Source organism: Papaver somniferum, chromosome 4 (assembly GCF_003573695.1).
Source record: "Papaver somniferum cultivar HN1 chromosome 4, ASM357369v1, whole genome shotgun sequence".
Taxonomy (NCBI): Eukaryota; Viridiplantae; Streptophyta; class Magnoliopsida; order Ranunculales; family Papaveraceae; genus Papaver; species Papaver somniferum.
This window is the reverse complement of record NC_039361.1, coordinates 41967396-41977154: the sequence shown is the minus strand read 5'-3', so window position 1 is coordinate 41977154 and position 9759 is coordinate 41967396.

Genomic DNA, 9759 nt, shown 5'->3' with positions numbered 1-9759 from the left:
CTTGAATAACTGAAACCTCACTTTGATAAGACAAACTAAGATCAGAATTAACTTAATTTCTTATCCGGAATAGAATTGGACTAAACAACTCATCACATACACATATTATTTCGTGAAGCCATAAATAATTCATACAAACCAACATAAATCAACTTGCGTAATTATTCACCTCAACCGGAAGCAATTGAAACAACATATACATTAAAAGCACCGATATTGCACCGTAATTTTGTAAGCCTAAACCATTGAAACTATACAAAAGCAAGATAACAATAGTTTTTCTTGACCGGAACCAATTGAATCACACACACATCAATTGTACCGAAATTTTGTAAGCCTAAACGATTGATATCACATAATAAAGCAAGATAACAATAATTTTTCTTAACAGGAACCAATTGAAACACACATCCACACAAACATCATGGAATAAATATCAATTGAACCTAAAATTTTGTTAAGAAAAAACAACAAATATATATCATATAAACTCAGGCTTTTCTTAAACAGAAGAACAATTAACTAACAAGATTGTTGCCTCAAATTTCGCATCCACTTCTCCAATATGATAGCATCTTCGTCCAAGGAGAATTGATATCGAAATGTCACCACGTTGTCATCCTTATGCATAAATAAAATAATAACAACACACCCTACCTTTACCATAGAAAGGTTGAAAACCGGTTTTAATAATTGCAAGCAAAAGTTGAAAACCGTTGAAACACATATGCTTTTATGCTAAACCAAAATCGATTCAACATATTGTGACTTTTTCACATACTTTTTCTATTAGAACCCTTCAAATACTTTCATAAATCCTATATACTAGGGCTAGAACTTAATATCGCTAAATCAAAAAGTCACCCAAACCATGAAGGTTCACAATCTATGAGATCGAATATTAAGGTAGTAAAACCAAAATCAAACATCCCATAAATAAATTTGCAATACACCATAAATATTCAACATAAAATCAAGTATTGCAATTACTTCAATCTTTTAGGAAATTGAATTATGAAACCAACGCAAAAAGAATGAGGTCATTCCGAGTTCGGACGAAGAAGTTATGCGCAAAACAGTTTTTACACTTCTTCGTAAGGGGACCTCTCACTAGGATCGGTTCCCTCACCATGACATGGTACTAGGATCGGTTCCCTCACTATGACAGGGCACTAGAATCAGTTCCCAAGAGTTACTTGTGACAGATCACAACACTAAACTGTTTTCGACATAACTTTTGCATACGATGTCCGAATTTAGTGATTTTTGGCTTGTTTTAACCGTAAAAACAAGAGATACACATATATGATCAGTAGATATCAACATCATAAACTCACAATTACCGTTTATATCAAAACTCAAATATATATAGAGAAAGTATGAGTATAGAAGAAAAGAAATCTCTCTAAAGATGTTAATTAGTCATATAATAACCGAGAGATCATGTGCTCAGTTTTTCATGTGCTTCCTCACCTTTCAAAAGATTGAGCACCAAGGTGAGCATGCACATTCCAACACAACTAGGTTATTCTAATTTGATCCTTGTCTTGTTCGTCACGAGTTACTAAGACCGAATCATCATTCTTGACCTCTTGCTTGGTTTGTTTTCTCTTGTTACATCTCTTGTTTTTCTTCTTTGACTTGTGATGAAGAGTGTCATTATCACAATCTTTACTAGTACAAGAGATTTCTTACATAATGTCTTTCTTTAGTATTTCAAGAAGACTCTTGTAATTATTGTCACCAATAATTAACAACCGAGAGTCATTCTTGTGACTAACTTTTGGTCCCTTCTTGTCTATGGAGGACTTAGGGACCCATTTACAGTTGGGTTTCGCAGGAGCAACTTTCTCCTTCATAATACCATTAGGACGATTGTCCTTTTGCAAAACATCCTATCTCCAATTTGGAACATCAGATCTTGTCTTTGCATTTGAAACGTCATCTCTATTTCTATAATTGGGTATTTTATGAGATGACCTTGTCGAGTGATATGCAAAATTTGAACTATCATTATAATAATTATTTTTCCTAAACTTAGGACAATAACGATCTGAGTTCTTATGAGGAGCAAACTTAGCCAATTCATTTGATACAAAAGAAAGTGCATCTTGCATCTTACGAAATTTGCATCCACATTGCAAGTATCCTATATTACCACAATAAAAACAATGCTTAGTATAAATATATGAAGTATGAGTTTTAATGTTACCTTTTTGTGGATCCTCTTGCATTGGAGCTTGATGAGTTTTCTTCTTCTTCTTCTTCTTCTTCTTCTTATCCTTGTTCAACATTGTTGCCTTCTTGAAAAACTTCTCTTCTTTACAAGGAATATGAGAATCTTTGTCATCAGTGGAAGCCTCTGATTGAGAAGAATTTGTAGCTTTAACAAATTTTACCTCTTCGTTAATATTTGAAGCATCTATTCCCTTATAGCCCAATCCTCGTGTATCACGATGATTTCTACTTGCTTCTAACATTGAGGTTAAATTGTTTGAGCTGGCATTGTACTTTTTAAGGTCCAAATTTTCTTCTTCCAATATCTTGATTTTATCAAGAGCATTGGCTAGATCATCCTCAAGGCGTTTTTCTTGTGAGAAATATACACCTTATTTCTCTTCAAAACTTTTGTTGAGAGTTAATACTTGCATCAGATTCAACAAGTTTCTCTTCCAATAAGTGAATTTTTTCAAGAGCAAAATCACACTCTTTGTCTAACAGTTTTGTTTGAGAGAGACTAGCACTGGCTTTTTCTTCAAGACCCTGTACTTGTTGAGAATTAAACATTGCTTCCGATTCAGCACGTTTCTTTTCCGACAAAAACAGTTATCTTCGAAGATTTTCACATTCTAATTTCTTAGAATTTAGATCGTTTGTACGATCTTTAAGAAGATAATCACAGTTTTGGAAACCAATACAATATCCTTGAAAAACCTTCTTCAATTTCTTGTTCTCACGACAAAGAGGAGTTATAAAACCAAGTACATCTGAAGTTCTCAGCTTTTCATTTTTCAAAGGTTCCAGCAGTTCAGAGTATTCTGAGACATCCTCTTCTACTTCTTGTTCAAAATCTGAGTCATCATCATCGGAAATTTCATCTAATCTTTCTTGTAGACGTATTTTCCAGTCATCATCGGTTTCTACATTATTAACAAGATTAACTTGTCTAGTAGAATCTCTAGTGATGATATCTTCAGATATTGATTCGTAGATGCCATCATCAAGTGTTAATTCAGAACTCTTGATGTCTTGCTTTATGTTAACTGAATCATTCATTAGATTCAATTCTTATAGGTTGGATCGCACCAAACACAGATTGTTAGATCTTTTCGTGTTTGCCTGCTCTGATACCAATTGAAAAGGCGAGGGTACCCAAATATACCTCAAGCTAAAACTTTTCCTACCTATAAGTCCTTTCTCCGAAAGTGATTGTCTATGGACTGAGTCGATACAATACAACTAATCGGTTCACACTTCATGTGATCGTCTATGGATCGAATCGAGACAATACAACAACGAAGTATGTTTACTTGATATAAAGGTTCGGACTTAACCAAACACAATAGGATTGCTTATCAAGTAAATAGGAATAACGTTTGTGTAATTTACTTTAATTATAATAAAACAATTATAATGCGTAAAATAAAAGTAAATGACACAACAAGATTTTTTAACGAGGAAACCAAAAATGCAGAAAACCATGGGATCTAGTCCACAATTGAATACTCTCAGGATTAATCCGGTACACAAAATTACACTTAACTTCGTATAGTTGAGACCAAGTAACTAACCCTATAGTTCACCTAGTTCCGTCTGTATTCCCACGCCTCCGACTTATGAATAAGTCACGTACTTGGAACAATCCCTTTGGTTCGTATTCCAAATAGTAAAGGAACAAGAAATCTGTTTGGTGTCAACTCTATTCAACCAAGTGATATGAGTTGGACAAAGGCTCTTCCGTTTATCTCAACATAAACTCCTTCGCCGGGTCTAGATCTATCTTATGTTCAATCACCCAAAGGTAACCGATTAAGATTAAGCTAATAACACCTTTAATCCGAAGAACCGTGTTGATGCCGATCTACTCAATTAATCAATCCATATACCACAAGGATAAACCGATTATAATTGGATCCTCTTTTACCCAAACAAGTATTGTGCACACCAAAGATTATAAAACCCAAGTCAGATCTTCAATATCTTCTTTGTATTCAAATCTTCTTAAATCTTCAATAAAAACCTGCACACAATCACTTGAATATCTTGTGATCAATCAAGTACAAACAGAGTCTGTTAACAATGGATTATCACAAGATCGTATTTAGAACTAACAACAGTCTAAAGATCCTTCTCGAAACTATGAACTAGTTTGAGTGAATCTTATATCAGAAGAGAAGATTCTCAAGAATAAACAAACTAGGTGCAATCATATTTCAACCACCGTTAGTCAATCAAATCAATCGAAAACAAAGATAAACCGCAATTATCTAGTTTCCCTCCAACGGGTCGCGCTAGAGCTTCTCAATCCCAAAGAAGACTTTAAAACGAGCGGCCGTAAGAGATTTCACCTAATTAGATTACTCTCCTCTCCGATAGGCGGCTACACCAGTAACAAAGACAAAAGAGGAAGTCTGTTGTTACGAAGGATTAGTTTGCTAGAAAGGCAAACTTCGTGTATTTATAGACTAGGAAGTTTGGACACCAAGGAATTTCCAAAACCTAAAATATTCTCAAGATATTCATTAAAGCACAAATTCGGTTTCCATAATTCCTGGAAATGCTCTGTCCAAAAATAATAATCGAAATCTCTCGGAAAATCTAATTAGTAAATGCACATTACTAGTTATGTAATTTCCCTACAAAGATAAATTAATAACCTTAATTAAAAGATTCTTAACTTAGTTATGTTTCGATCCTGGGATTCTCTTCCCTTAGCCGTTAAGGAATATCTTTGAACTTATAGAAATAAACATTCACGCACGTGTTCAAAGTTTGTCGACATCTTTACTTTGTAAGTTCTCTTTCACACTTACAACCTTGAAACTGATTTGCCACACTTCCAAACAAGTTTAGAATTGGTTCATCAGACTTTGAAGAACTATGTGATTGATCAAACTAACATTCAATCACAATCATGGGTTTACAGTTCTACCAAAACAAGTTTCGGTTCTACCTCCATGTGAGTACTACGCATAGTCACACTAGATTCCCAAAGATTCGGTTGACTAGGTACTAGGATCGGTTCCCCACATATACATGGTATCTAACTTATATGTGTTGCACATGTCCATAGGATCGGTTCCCCTTTCTTCTATAAACCTTGCTGCACCCCATACAAGGATCGGTTCCCCTTGATGTACTGCACCCTTTACAAGGATCGGTTCCCTTACCCTTACTAGGATCGGTTCCCTTTCGCCAAGGCAGACATAATACGATCATACCACAGGTGATTACTTAAGATTGGTTTTACTAATAAAAGTTATACCAATACAAAAGTCAGGACTTTGTGAATAGTTCTACCAAGAACACAACAAATTGTGAGCGGTAATACTCTATCACACATATTGGTTGTTCATAAGATATGCAATGAATAACAAAACCAATAACTCCTGGCAATTTCCTTTTCGGTCCACAAACAAGTTTATGAACTTACTTCCTTAGAACACATGTAAACATTGTTCCCTAAGATGAAATCCTCACCTCATACCCATACATAATCGCAATAGCATTTCAAATGATTATGGTGATGTCTTATCTACAAAGTTTAATGGTTAAGCAATAAACCTCGTGTTGTATTCCTTAATACTATGTCTATCTAGAGTTCATATATGCTTCGAAGTTATGTTTTCAATATGCACGACTTGAAAGATACGTTAGGGAATGAAATAGTTCAAGTCGAATATCACTAACCTCAAGTGGAAGGATGATTGTTGTCGTTGTAGCTCCTTGCTTCTTCACATGTTCAATACTTCGCAATACTTGTAATGTCTCATATCCTAATGCTTTCAAGCTAACATATATGAATTTTAACTCTAGTACATAATCAAGCGACTCTTAACATGAGTTTTGATTCACTGAAATATGATAACCAAACTTGACATACCAACGCTTGGTGGGTTCAACCGAGTAATGCTTTAACAAACTCTATGTCAATAAACTGGAGATCTTTCTGGAAACACAAACTGCCTCCTATAATTCATCATTTTATGTGGAAGTTTATACATAAGTGTTTACCAACTAGGTCTAAACTAGCAAGGATCACAAGACACCAAGAAACCTCATGTCCAGTTTGTGATCAGAATATAGAGTGTCCTCAACACTTGTTTCTTAACTGCATTGTTGCTAGGGGTGTTTGGAATAAAATCGATGGTAGTCAGTTCAATCAGCTCATTAATAATGACTTACACCAATGGGTGAGTCAATTTTTCCCAACTGGGAATACTTCAGCATCACTAGATTTTAACTAATATGAAACTACTGCTTTCTGTATGTGGTCTTTGTGGAAAGAAAGATGTGCTAAAGCTTTTGATAATGTGCAGATTAATATTGATAGTATTTCTAACTCTATCATAATGCAGAAAAATGAATGGAAAGGTACTCTGAGTACACATCATAACAATAATGTGATACCAAGACAGATACAACATCACTGGTCTTCCCCTCATAATGATATTATCAAAATTAATTTTGATGCTTCACATATTGACAGCAATTCTCTTTCTGGATGGGCTCTAATAGCAAGAAATTTTGCAAGTGATTGCAATGGACTACGAGGAGGTGCATCTACTGCAATAGACCCTGAACAAGCAGAAGCTCAAGCACTATTACAAGCAGTTATGTGGGCTCAACAAGTTGGACTGACCAAGATTCATCTGGAGGGAGATTGCCAGAACGTGATTAATGTTGTGAACGGCCATTTAACTACTGTGAAATGAAAAACTGGCAACATAATAAAATATGCATTAAGCATCCTTATTACTTTAACTTTTTGGTCTCGCACTCACTCTTACAGAGATGCAAACCATTTAGCAGATAGCCTTGCTAAACTTGTAAGAACTCGGAATTTTTGTTTTTAGTAAAACATATTTCCTGACTGGATTACAACGTTGATTCAGCAGGATAAAACTCTGATGTCATCTTAAATTCATTTTAATATATCTTTCCTATTAAAAAAAACCCTTCATACGTTCACTATAACTCCGCTCACTGTCAAATGTTCACCGTAACTACGCCAGACTAAATTATAGTCTTTTATCGTTGTTCATGGTTGTGGTTGCTCTTAGAAGCATTTAATATCTTTACTCATAAGCCTGGGCCGTGGGTGCTTAAATGATGTTATGTTTTATTCCGAAATCTGGAGATTTTCTCTGCATTTTGCAAAGAACCCTGATTTTGGACATACTGAAATCTTGCAAGGCATACTGCATCAAGACAAAAAAAGGTTGTGAAATAGAAAAATCAGATTACCTCTTAACCCAATTTTTTTTAATGGAAAATCTGCCCTTTACGTATTAGTGTTAGTAATATTGATTAGTGATTAAATATTTTGTTTAGTGATTAAGATAATTTTCAGAATTATAAAGGTTGTTTAGATGATTTTTTGTATCATGGTTCGGCGAAACAAGTTGAGGTTCGACTCACATCTATGAGCCGAATCTACCAATTGATGAACGGTTCGGCTCACTGAATCTGTTTACTGCATGCGCCGAACCTATAATTTTCAATTCCAACCCTTTTGCTAGACACTAGTTCGGCTTATATGAAAGTTTCATAGTAAGTCGAACAACAACCTGAATATCCCGGAAAAAAAATAATTACTGGTTCGGCATATATTTCGAAAATCGTATGAGCCGAACATCAATTTGTTATTTTTTGGGTTAAAATATTGTTATTGGTTCGGCACATATTGAGAATATCGTAATAGCCGAACCTCGTAAATGTGCTAGGTTCGGCACATATTATGATTATCGAATACGCCGAACCCCTATGCATCTCTATCTTGATTAGGTTCATCTTGAAATTTCATGAAATTTCATGCCGAACTGTTCATATACACTTATAGGAAACTTTTGTGAAGAACAGTTCGGCTAAAAACGCAACTCAATTTTGAGCCGAACCCAACACTGTAACCGTCATTTAATCGATGAAAAACAGCAAATATGAGATTGGGTTTGTAAAACTTACTTTCTTATCCTCATTTCCGGAGTTGGAGATGCAGTTGGTTCAATTTCTGGTTCAATTGGTGGTTGATTTTCAGTTTCTACACATTCATCTTCAATTGGTTCTTCTTCTTCAATTGATGGATTAGAAGACGATTTTGTTTGCCTAGTCCCTGCTTTTCTTTGTACGAGTCATTATGTGATTGAGTTTAATCGACGATCAAATTTTTACGAATCGACAATTAATTACGATGATGAATTTTGTTTTCGCAGGAGGGGAAGAGTTCGGCTAGAGGAGGAGGAAGAAGAAGAGATGTTAAGGGAAACTGATTTTGATTTTTTAGAAAACTGATTTTAGATTTTTGTATTAAGGGTATATAGGTAATTGAATTACCCATAGGGTACCTCTTATAAGGTCATCCAAGATGAGACTATTGTTTTGTATGCCTAGAAATATTTAGGTACGCCCAAAATCAGGGTTCTTTGCAAAAGGTACGGGAAAAAGAAAGTTTCATCAGAGATAACTCCGTCTTCTTGGGGATTTTCTTTTTGCAAAAGGTATGAAAAAAATGAAACGAAAAAAGAGATAACTCCGTCTTCTTGGGTGAGCCATTCTTTATGGTCCGACGGGATGCTTAAATCTTTCATAAGTTTGTGTTTAGATTCTTACTGGATGCCAGTGATTCATTTCACCAAATGTAAGAGTTCTATCTCGTGTGTTTCTAGTCTTCGTCATGTCTAGAAACAGTTATCTTCGAAGATTTTCACATTCTAATTTCTTAGAATTTAGATCGTTTGTACGATCTTTAAGAAGATAATCACAGTTTTGGAAACCAATACAATATCCTTGAAAAACCTTCTTCAATTTCTTGTTCTCACGACAAAGAGGAGTTATAAAACCAAGTACATCTGAAGTTCTCAGCTTTTCATTTTTCAAAGGTTCCAGCAGTTCAGAGTATTCTGAGATATCCTCTTCTACTTCTTGTTCAAAATCTGAGTCATCATCATCGGAAATTTCATCTAATCTTTCTTGTAGACGTATTTTCCAGTCATCATCGGTTTCTACATTATTAACAAGATTAACTTGTCTAGTAGAATCTCTAGTGATGATATCTTCAGATATTGATTCGTAGATGCCATCATCAAGTGTTAATTCAGAACTCTTGATGTCTTGCTTTATGTTAACTGAATCATTCATTAGATTCAATTCTTATAGGTTGGATCGCACCAAACACATATTGTTAGATCTTTTCGTGTTTGCCTGCTCTGATACCAATTGAAAAGGCGAGGGTACCCAAATATACCTCAAGCTAAAACTTTTCCTACCTATAAGTCCTTTCTCCGAAAGTGATTGTCTATGGACTGAGTTGATACAATACAACTAATCGGTTCACACTTCATGTGATCGTCTATGGATCGAAATCGAGACAATACAACAACGAAGTATGTTTACTTGATATAAAGGTTCGGACTTAACCAAACACAATAGGATTGCTTATCAAGTAAATAGGAACTAACGTTTGTGTAATTTACTTTAATTATAATAAAACAATTATAATGCGTAAAATAAAAGTAAATGACACAACAAGATTTTATTAAC